This window comes from Thermobia domestica, chromosome 13 (assembly GCF_964235325.1).
Source record: "Thermobia domestica chromosome 13, izTheDome1.hap1.1, whole genome shotgun sequence".
Classification (NCBI taxonomy): Eukaryota; Metazoa; Arthropoda; class Insecta; order Zygentoma; family Lepismatidae; genus Thermobia; species Thermobia domestica.
This window is the reverse complement of record NC_137466.1, coordinates 11766098-11778399: the sequence shown is the minus strand read 5'-3', so window position 1 is coordinate 11778399 and position 12302 is coordinate 11766098.

The following is a 12302-nucleotide window of genomic DNA, read 5'->3' as shown; positions in this document are numbered from 1 at the left end:
TTTGGTAAGCCGTATAATTTATGTAGTTCCTCGTTATGAAATTTTCCCCATTCCCCATTCCCGTTCCTCTTGGAGGATTTTGTTCTCAAATACTTTCAGTCTATGTTCTTCCCTCAGAGTAAGTTACCATGTTTCGAAACCATACAGACAAACAGGCATGAATATCGTTTTATATATTTTAAACTTCAAATTCCTCGACAGAATTCGCGACGACAAGAAATGAAATGAAATCTTTGAGTTCTACGTCCCACGGTTATGCCGGTTAGGCTAAAGGAGACGGTGATTATGAGAGATGAGTGAAATGGTGGAATGAAGAAAGTGGGAGGAAACGGGAGAACCCCGAGAAAACCAACGAGCACGGTGTTTGTCCACCACAAAGTTCACTTGGCGGGGGCTGGGATCGAACCCGGGACCCCAAGCACCAGAGGTGAACGCTCTACCACTGAGCCACCGCGCCCCCCGCGACGATAAGATATTTTGAAGTGAATAACAACATGAATTCCCTCTTTTAAGTCGATATTTAACTTCTTCGTGAATATGATTTTCGCCTGTTAATATTGATCATAGATTTTTGAAAGTATCCACTTTATCAAAAGTATTTAATATTTTAACGCATTCATAATTTGCCGTGTTAGGTCACGACACACTTCCATGTATTTAATTTTCACTGCATTTCTTTCTACTGTTCTCATATCTTCCCCTATTAAATTTACATAATCAGCGTACGCATAACCTGGTGAACACCGTTCAACTCTAGGCCCTGGTTGCTATCTTTGATTTTCCTTATAGCGTATTCCAGAACAAAGTTGAATAGTAATGGCGACAACACATCTCCTTGTTTCAGGCCATTCTTGACGTGAAAGCTCGTGGCCGAAAATGTTCCTACCCGGACTTTACTTTGGGATTCATTTAAACATGCCTTAATTAAACTAATTAGCTTTTTCAGTATTCCAAATTCTGTAAGAACGTTGTATAATATTTCTCTCCTAACCGAGTCGTAAGCCTTTCTAAAATTAATAAATAGTTGATGTACCTGGATACTGTATTCCCACTTCTTTTCGAGTATTTGGCGAATGGTAAATATTTGGTAGATAGTTGATTGATTTCGTCTAAATCCGCACTCATAATCTCCTATAATTTCATCTGCGTATGGATTCAACCTTGCTAATAGCATGTTTGAAAGGATTTTATAGGATGTTGACAGAAGAGAGTTGCCTCGATAATTATTACAGTCAGTTTTGTCGCTTTTCTTATGGATTGGAACAATGATTGATTCTTTCCATTCTTGTGGCAATTCTTCCTTGTTCCAGATAAGGAGGATGAGTTTGTGTATCTTGTTCCACAATTTTTCGCCTCCAGGTAAAATTAACTCAGCCAGAATTTCGTTTACAACCGGAGATTTGTGTTTCTCTAATTTCTTTATAGCGATTTCTGCGGTTCTGCGGTGTGTATCTCCCTTTCTCCCCACACATTAGTTTTTTTTGGCTCCGTTTTAAGCAAATCGTCAAAGAAATATTTTCATCTATTTAAAATGTTATCTGTATCAGTAAGAATTTTTCCATCATCTTTCTTTAATATAAGCACGAGGTTGATAGCCTTTCTTAAATTCGTTGATCCCTTTATACATGTCCCGAATGTTTTTATTTTTACTATTATCTTCAAGTTCCTTAATTTTAGCTTTCAAAAAATCCCGTTTCTTTGTTCTAAAAGTTTTGGAAGTTTCCCACCTGATGTCTATGAAATTTTTGTGTAGTTATTTCATTCGGAGTTTGTAGCCTACTTAATTTTGCCTGTTTTCTCTTCTCTGCTAGTTCGAAACATGGCTTGTCTTACGTTTTTCCGCGTGTCTCAATTTTTCTTTTGAGAGAGGATGCTTCATAAGCAAAGAAAAGAATTCAGATGCTTGATTTTTTTCCATAATCTTAAGGCTACATCTGTTAACTAAAGAGTATATGACATGCATCAGTTTTCTGTAACGATTTCTGTAATGTTATTGAGATTATCATCGTTTTGCTCAAATACGAGTATTGTTGCCTCATGCGTAATTGATATTCTTTCTTCATAGTTTTGGGGAAGTCATTATTTATATTATTGTATTATTATAAAACATTTTTAACATGGATCTGTGTGGATGCCTAATTAGAAACATGCCAATTATAAATATGCATGTATTCAGATTTCAGAATGTGTTCACGGCAGTAATTTGTAATACTGATATGTCCTCTACTTCATCTATATCGCCTAATATATAATATACTCTATAACAGGTTCACATCAGAAATCAGATTCATCTACCGTAATATGAGTATCATCTCCCTTCTCTACAATAAGCCTCAAATCTGCCCACTCCCAATGTTGAAGACAACCAATGGCGTATTTAGGATTTTGTTTTGAGGGGCTATGTCCAACACAAGGAAGGAAGTGGGCAATTGCCCACCTGAGTTTGAGACTTAAATATATATTTAATTTATTCATAAATTGAAGTTATAATGAAAGAATTGCAGACCGATAAATCCTATATGATATGATATAAACATTTAGGAGTGAATCTAACTCTTTCTTCTATTCTTACAAGAAAAAGGAAGCATCCTCTTGGCCTTCCTAATTTCCCGGGCTAATTATTCCCCCGTTTTGATTTTCTTTAATTCAACATTTCCTTGTTTTAACAATAACTAACCGATATAATTTTTCCTTTGTTATAATAACCGAAGTCCTGTCATGTTGATATCCGCGCAAGTTGGTGTGGAACACCAGTTTGGCTTATCAACTCCTCTTAGTTTTGGTGTTACTGATGACGGCCGACTTGAATCACAACTGAGAGCGGTCAATAAAGTATGATAAGCGAAATGAAAGAAAGTAGCATCAAGAAAAAGAAACAGAAAAGTAGAAAGGACGCAGTTCTTACATGGAATGAAATTTGACAAATACAGTATTATTTTTGAACAAAGAGCATAAGAAAATGGAAAGTCAATTACATTTTTAGAAATGGTAAGAAGGATCATTGTTGTGCGTGGAATGCGAAAAACTAAGAAATTTATTTCGGGTGAAGCTTGAGCCCAGTCCGATAGCCCAGTCCGAAAGACAGATTTGCGCCGATGACAATAACTAATGTTAAGGAGATTGAATCTGTGAAATTATAAAACAACACTGGAATTACAATAACAATTGCTTAAGAATTGCAATAGGTCTATGAGTGGAAAGATTTATAAAGCTATTTTCTCAATTGCTAGAGAACTGATATTTTCAGTTAATTTCAACTATTTTCTAACTAATGTGTGATCAGTGCTTTTTCTTTCTTTTTCTCACATGTAGTGTGTAGCAAAATAATACATTATACACACAACGTATATTATAACATCACTGACACATAACACTCATTAAAGAACACTGTCCAAATGACACAGATATATCTTAAACTGGAGGAATTTCTTTGTGCATTAACTTCACAGCGAATACCTGTTTCATTAACCCCACATCGAATACCTGTTTCAGTGCTCCGCAAGCTTATCAACTATCGCCTCCTGATTGAAATATTAGGTATATGCAGCGATGTAAATACGCTAGTTGTCGCCCGGAGCAAGAACTCGCCTTAGAGTCCCCTGACCAAGCAAACCTAAACGCTCCCACAAAATATTTGGCCAATTTTGGGCCCTCACAATTCAGTACCTCCCTAGCTACGTCACTGTGTATATGTGGAATTGCATCTGTCCAGGCGTTTGCGTTACCAGTAAAAGTACTGGATCCGACCTAACGGAGTGGTAGCAGTCAAAGGAGAGAGACTTTTTCTGTTTACTTTATAATTGTTCGCACAGTTCACATTACAATTGTTGATTAAAACCGGAACTTATAAAAGAAACGAAGAAAGCAGTTTTAGGTCGGGAAATTGCGTGTACAGATTAACACTCGAATATCACGCTAGCATTCATTTTCAGAAACAAAAACTAGCCTTTAATAACAATTAAAAAATAATACTCGTAAAAATTCTCACTAATTGGAAACAGTAAGCATGAAACAAAATAACACAGTAAAAGAAACGAAACTAACACTCAGTCCTCTCTGGCACTTCAATGATACCCCAGGTAGAGACATCAATTATTATGACTGTTTATTGTTAGGATTAGTATGATACCCGGCATTAAACGCTCAGATATTTTTCGTTTATAGTTAGAATTGCCATGACAGAGATGTATGTTCAAATCGATTGCTTAGTTTGTTTTTTTCTTTATTAATGCCTGATGCCTACTGTTTTACCATTCCTTCTAACGGGTGGCACACGATACACCGACCAAGCACGCCACGAACATATACAATATATACAAAGCGCAAAGGTTTGGTTAGTGAAATGTACTTACTTTCCTTACTTTATTTACTGAAGTGATCTTGTGATCTTGTCTTGTGTTTTACAGTAGATGCCGAAAATGACTGCCTTGTGTTTCAAAGCAATTTTGTGCGTGCACCAAAATGTTATTATACACTTTGTGCAACTTTGCTGCATCAATTGCCAAAATCTCATTACAAATATTGTCCTCCAAGTCTTCTGATGTTTTTCTGTTATTTGCCTACACCTTGCCCTTTACCCGACAGATAAAAGTAACAAGTGGTCAGGCCCCGCGAACGCTTCGACCACAATCCTTTGCTGACAATCCTTTCTACTGGGAATCTTTCATGAATTTGTGTTCGTGACTCGCATGAAGTGTGACAGTTCGCCCCATCCTGTTGAAAGAAGGCATGGGAACGTTCATGAGGCGTCAACTGCTCGTAAAATTCTTCAAATATTGGCATATACATATCACTGTTTACTGTTGTTTAAAAAAAATATGGGACTCAAAATCCGACTTGCTGACACAGCACACCACACTCCTATTTTCTGATCGTAAAGAGGTTCCTCGTGGATCTTATGGGGATTTGTTGTTGACTAATATTTGCTTTTTTGGGTGATTACGTGTCCTGTCAGATGGAGTCATTCTTCATCACTCGTAAAATACAGCATTAGGTGTAACATTCCATTACGAACCATATGAAGTAACTACATGCAGTAATTCACACAGTTTTCCTTATCTCCCTCCTTCACTTCTTGGACACATGTCACTTTGTACGGCTTCATCCATAGATCTTTTAAGACACCTTGACAAGACCTACGCGAAATGTTCATTTGTTCCGACAATTTCCGTGTCAACTTCTTTGGACGCTGGATCATTCATGCATTAATATCCGCTATCACAGCAGGTGTACGAACAGATGAAGCTGATTCATATTTGGTTCCACACTGCACCTGTAGTACGAAACTTCTTCACCAAATCCTGTCTACTGCTCTTTGCCGGTATGGAAACGACGGGAAACTTTCTTGCAAAAATGTTCTTCATTTCCTTAAATGAACCGGTAGACATGTACGCCTCCATTGTTGCGATTCTTTCTTGTAGAGAATACATCTCGCTGAGATTTGCTGATACATTTTGTTAAAGACTACACGGCTTTCGCACTGAAAACTGACAACACACTACACAAACGTTGTCGCAATAATAGACTATAAGAAAAGTTGTCGCATCAATAGACGATAATGCGCAACCTGCCTGTCTGTGGCGGACCGGTTTTTCGTGCGCCATTCGATACTTACGTGTACTATTAAAAGCTGGTTCACAACGATTTGTACTTCTTTATTAACTTTCTTTTAAAATAGCTCTGGACTTGAACTTCGAAATTGTATACAAAGAGTACTTGGAAAGTTTTACAATATAGGTTTGTTTAGTTATTTATTTTTCAAAATAATCTCCACCTCATTCAATACACCTTTCTATCTTCGAAACCTATCGTTAATCCAGATCTCCCAAGTGTCACTATCTGCCAAGATTAAGCCACAGTCATTGTCCCAAACCCTCAGAAGATCCTCCGGGAAAACCTCATGGTTTTAAGCTTCATTTTCACAATCGGGAACACTACAAAGCCGCAGAGAGAGAAGTCTGGACTCTTAGGTGGGTATTCAAGAAGTTTCTGTCCTGTAGTAGTGTAGGTTTTCGCGCGGTGAGCTGGATCATTGTCATGATGGATGAACCAGGTGTCCATTCTTGAATTTGATCATAGATTTTTCGTAGATTCGATGGCTTAAGGTAAGCACTGTTCAGTGTACCGCTTAGTTGTGTCTGTCGTTTGAGTGCTCAGAGTGACACGCTCCACAAATCCACTCGATTTTTAAAATACAGCTATCATTTTCTTCTTTACTTATCTCGATTTTCTGACAGCTACAGGTGTATTCTCATCATCAAACACCCAAACGTTACTGAAAGTCTTGGTCGTCATATCATAATAATACAACCAAGTTTCATCATCTGTCACAATATGTTGTTCACAAATCGAGATTGTCCCTTATCAAGTATTTCCCGCATCTCCCGACACCATGTCATACGTTGCCATTTGCTCTCAGTCAGACTATGCTGCATCCAAACAACAAAGTTTTCTCACGTGCAGAAACGAACGAATGGCTGGTGCATTTAGGTCTAAGATACCCTTAGTCTACTGGTATGTCACTTCTCTGTCTTCGACAAGCATTTTGCTAACAGCAGTAATGTTTTCCTACATAATTGACGTTCGTGGCCTTCCCGCCCTCTCAGCGTCCTCCAGAGTAAAATTTGCCTTTTGAAATTCTCTGTATCACAGGTCGTGTGATGTAAAAAGACATCATCCAGTGCAAGAGTTATTTCTTCTAAGTAATGGTCTAGTTTAAACCACTCGCGATGTTATACCGCAAACTGCTCGTATCTCATTTCATGTCCAAGATGCCATAGCAAGCATTTTAGACTATCACTGCCAATGAATAACTCAGCCAATCGACTTGGCTCAGCGGTTACTGTGCAAGTATGAACATGTCTCAGGATACAACAAGAAGCAGACTCATGTGACATGTAGTTAGGTCATATTGCAAAACTTTCCTATAAATAAAAAGTTTGTAAACAGAACGCTGCATCCTAGCTGTTGCGCACTTAATCCTACATTTCCCCACTCCCTTCTCCGCGATAATGATGTTTTACAGTGTTGCAATCTGGAGAGAGCATGATTATTGCTATTTCTTACCAATGTAATATATGAATTAAAATGGCGGAAAAGTTCCCAATGAATTTTAATGAAAATTAAATAAATGATAGAACAGAACGCACCTAAATGTTTTCCATTTCTCCTTCAGTTTCACTCTCCCACTTATCTGAGTCTGTATCGGCCGATGAATCTGAGTCTAATTATCAGTTCATCTACACACTCAACCATAAGTCCGTGTCTTTCAAAGTAAGAATCTACATTTTTTTTCACGTGTTCACAACATTTTACCCATTTCTGTGGTGACTATTCATTAAATAAATTTCCCAGTAACTCTTTCTTTGCATCCAGTGAATCGGAAGTTCAATGCCTTCCTTTGCTCTTGATTTCCCCCCATACAAGTTCAATATAATTTCAGTCTACGTGGTAAGGTGAAAGTCTTATTATAGTGTGCCCCGCCTTTATAAATTTCTTGTCAATCGCGTATTGTTTCACATAAGGTACACTTTGAATTCTTAAGAACAACTGTCTTTTGTTCATTCTCCATGATATGTTTACTCTATTGTCCGCTTCAATTTCAGTTTCGTTTATAGTTTTGTCTGTCGTTGATAGCCACTGTATGAAGTCGCTTTTAAATGAAGACATAGATGGTCTTTTATTGATTTGAACATTGTGATAACTGGCATTATCAACGACAACAACGCTGTTTTTGGGGAGGATTAGGAAGTAGTTTTTCATGGATCCATTTTGACAAATTTCTACTGTTCATGTCATCATGATAATCTCCACTTTTTTGCTTAGATTTGAACATTAATAGAGGATTATCAATAAACCTAAATTCCCCTCCTGAATGGACAATAATAATACGTGGTCCTTTTCCAACAGTTTCTGTTATACCTCTTTCATTCTCACTTTGCCAACACGCCGGTGCTGAATGAGATGCGTCAATGTAGGTTTCATCAACATATACAATTGGCCTACCTTGTTTTCTGTATTCACGAAGGTCCCTTAAATATCGTGCACGCCACTCAACAATGTTTGGATTTTTAATCAAAATCTTTCTCCTTGACTGACATTTTCTCCACCTAAACCCTTTCTGTAGATTTTAAAAGACACCTTAAATACTCGCTGCTACAATCTGATATGCTCTCTTCTCTTACAGCTTTAGTTACTTTTTGTAATGTTGGAACTACTTTCTTTACTGTGTAAACTTCATGAATTTTTCGCCTAATTGTACCTTTAGCAAAATCATCTGTTTGTATTCGCTTTTTCTTTGGGTTCTTTTTACCTCTCGGTGTAGTAAAATTCAGCTCACCTTTAGCCAGCGACTGTTTTCCTTCATTTAAAACTTGAGAAACCATCCATTTAGATACTCCCGTGGCGGCGATTGTGGATTCGACAACATTATACTTAAGTTTATATAACTCCTTCTGATTTTGCAAATACGTCGCAACATTGGGAACAATTTCTCTGGCCTGCCCTCTAAGAGGTTTTCCAGAGCACATTGTGGATTTGGACGGACCCGACATGATTTGATTTTCACAGACAATAATCACATAATGCACTTCACTCACTACTGTTCTGAAACGCACACACACGAAAGAAAGACACTACTTCAAAAACAGAGGAACACCTCCGAGAACAACTTCTTTAACACGAATCAATCGGTTAGACGGGGCCAAACGAATGCCAGCACTTTTAACAGATCACTGATTCCCTCCCTAGGTCAATGGACCAAAAGCCTATTCACCTGAACTTCGATAAAGTGCTTTTATTTTCGCTGCCCTTTCTCAACCTTTAAGTGTGGTCATTGAACCGAAGCCCTAGACGCAGTTAATATACAAGGACACATTTTGTCTGACAGGGCGGAGCACCCTTGATCTATTTAGGAACTGTATTATTTTTTCTGTGACAATGCCGCCCAATTTATTATCAACGGGTCCATTTCTGTTTCAAAGACATATACGGTGCGGCAAATGAAGAGTTGGTTACTTTTGAATTTTGTGTATATGGTGAGATTGTAGAAAGAATGCCGCCGTCTTCAGTCGCATTGCCGCACCGTATTGTCGCAAATTATTGGTTTAATAAATTGAAAAAAAAAATTCTCTTGTCTGTTCGTACGAATGAAAGAATAACAAAAAGAGAAAATTTCCCTTCAGAAGGCTTCAAGGGATCGCCCTGTCGGAAACCGTCACTGCTTACAGTGTATCTATGAGGTAGTCTGCACGGGCCGAAATTTTCAGCTTGGGCCCGGCCCGTGAATTAATAATGTGAGGCCCGACCAGAGTTAGAAATATGTTTTAGCATTTAGGACGGACCCCATGTAATAATCAAGTGAGCCCGAAAGAAGCCCGAATTACAGGAACTTAATAATTAAGGTAAAATTGTATTTTTTATCTACAACAATTAGATGTTTAGTTTTGCAGTTTTAAAGCTATCATGATTCAGAGACAACAAAGAAATAAAGGTTATCGTTTACATTTATTTAACTATGAACTCTCAGAAAAAAATAAGTAATTATAAAAATTCTCATTCTCATATACATAATATAAACTGACATTGTCTTAAAGAAGAAACCAAGACAGGTTGTTCCCAATGCTCTTGTTCCTTTAATTCAGTGTAAGAAGCAGTATTTTCACTCACAGACAAGCTAAGCACATTTATTTCTGTTACTTTTAGTTTTTTTCTCTATTACAATTTTAGCTTTTCTCTCAATTCCACAGTGATTTTAAGTGTGGGCGTCTCAAGTTACAAATTTAGGTGTGCGTTAAAAGTTCTCCAGAAAAACGGTATGATAAATATTGTTGTATTACGCAGAAAAGGCCCGAGAAATATGATTGTTTATTTAAAAATTTACGGCCCGTGTCCGGCCCTAGGACCAAGTAAGTGCAGACCTCTACCATGAGGTTGCTTACCTACTAAAAAATGTAAGATTCCGACGTTAAACAATCACAATTATGACAGAACTACAAGGGGCCGCGGTGGCTCAGTGCAGAGCGTTCACATTTGGTGCGTGGAGTCCCTGGTACGATCCCAGTTCGCGCCAAGTGGGCTTTGTGGTGGACAAACACCTTGTGCGTGGGATTTCACGGGGTTCTCCCGTTTCCTCCCACTTTCTTAATTCCACCACTTCATTCATTTCTCATCATCATCGTCTCCCTTAGCCTCGATGCATAACATGGGACGTTAAACTGAATATTTCACTTCATTTCATTATTACAGAGTTATGATTAGAAGGAAATATCTTTATATATATATATATATACAGAATGTTGATGATGACGTGTTCTGCCCGAAGGCAGGTCTTTGACCTGCAGCAGCTCCCTGTGAAAGGTGAACCCATTGTGGTATTGCCTTCCATGAGATGAAAATAACGTCCTAACAACGAGGTCTACAGTTTAAAGTGGGATCCGAATCACTCGTATCACCACCGGGAATCGAACTTGGGATCCCTTGATTACAAGACGACGAGCTTACACACTGATCCACCGGAAACCTTGCTTTATAGAACAATAAACTTAATTTTATATATTTACTGAATTGATTAGTGATGCGCAATAGACAAGATTTGGAGTTGTCTCGAAACTATTTTGTAAAGCTGATATCTAGTCTCGATAAATGTATGTTTCTATTGCATGAATTTTGTCTCGTCTCGAATGTTTTCGTAAAAATTGTCTCGTCTTGTCTCGAACGTATTCTATACCTAGGGTGATAATTAAATCAAATATTTTAATTGCAACTATGCCAAATATTTTGATCCGCACTTTTGGAAGAGGAACTAGCTGAAATAAAAGAAATCGTTGAACATAGTTTTATCTACTAGTTATCAGTTGTTATACTTTTCTTTTTGGCACTAGTTGTATCTTCGGCCTTGGAAGTTCAATAATTACTCATTCTTACTCAGAAGGAGGTGGCGCAAAATGCTAAACACTATAAAACTTGAGTCATAATTTGTACTAACAATAAACTGAAAGCAGCTTTTTTTTTTCTTATATTGACAAAAATACTTTTGTCAATCGTCTCATTGAAGTAAGACAGAAATATTTCCCTTTCAGGAAGATTCGCCCCTGGTTCAGTATCGTAATGTTCTAATAGGCTCGGCTGTTAGGTCAGTCTTGAATGCGGCATCCAGAAAGTTAAGTCATTCGCCATTTGGTTTCTCTTCGTTATAAAGCTTAATAACGAACATACGCGAGTATACTACCGTAGAATACGAAGAGCTACCATCGCAACGCATTTTCAAACACGGGATTAAATAAAATGGACCACAGATATGAGAATTACGACTCGGTACTGTAACGCTGCACGGTAATATTTGTCATTTATTTTAGCAGGTGATATTTGGTGTAGGATAAGTTTGCTGAGTTAGTATCACTGTACTTTCAAAGCCGGAGCAGTGAATGGAAGAGTAGTAGGGAGGATGGCGGAATACGAAGTGCTCCGCAGCGATCTGCGTATCTTGGTTTGAAACTTGTCGAGTTATATATTAAATATACTCCATGGTTCTGGATAATCACTGGAGAAGTCACTGGAGAAATGATGTAGACAAAGCAACTAAAAAGAACTTCATTAGGAACATGGAAAGGAGGATAGAGAACATCAATAGTGAAGAAGAGGGAAAGCAGAAAGATTTGGAAAATTTCTATAAACAACTTAAAAATAATGGATATAGGATGTAAATTGCATTGACAATTAACATATATTAACAATGTAATTATATGATATTGTTACATATTAGAAATTTAAATTATATATATATATATATATATATATATATATATATATATATATATATATATATATATATATATATATATATATATATATAAACAACAATTAAAATTAAATAAATGAAAATAAATAACGGCTGAGGAAGATATAAGATTTGCTGTCATCTGTCTTTTCTCAATGTCTGATGAAGAGAACGTTAGGTCCTTGAAACTGTAACAAAAATCGTATAATTATTAAATAATTCATTTTGTTCTGGTCAGAAAAATGTTTTAAAAAGAGTTATATATATATTTTAAAAAAAGTGTTTCTGTATGTCTCTTTCACATCAGATTTTTGCATGTAATGCCACAACCAAATTTTCTACAAAGATAGTTGTTTGCCTGGTCTAGCAGTTTTCTCGCTTTTCCTCTCGGCGAGGGATTGGGTAGGCCATACGTTCTGGAGGGTCAAGAAATCTCAGAAACTTATACAACCCACACTGCCCTACTATTTTGAAGGTTGCTTGTTGTTCATTACGTGAAAGGAATAGGCATTCCGAGTAATAAAGA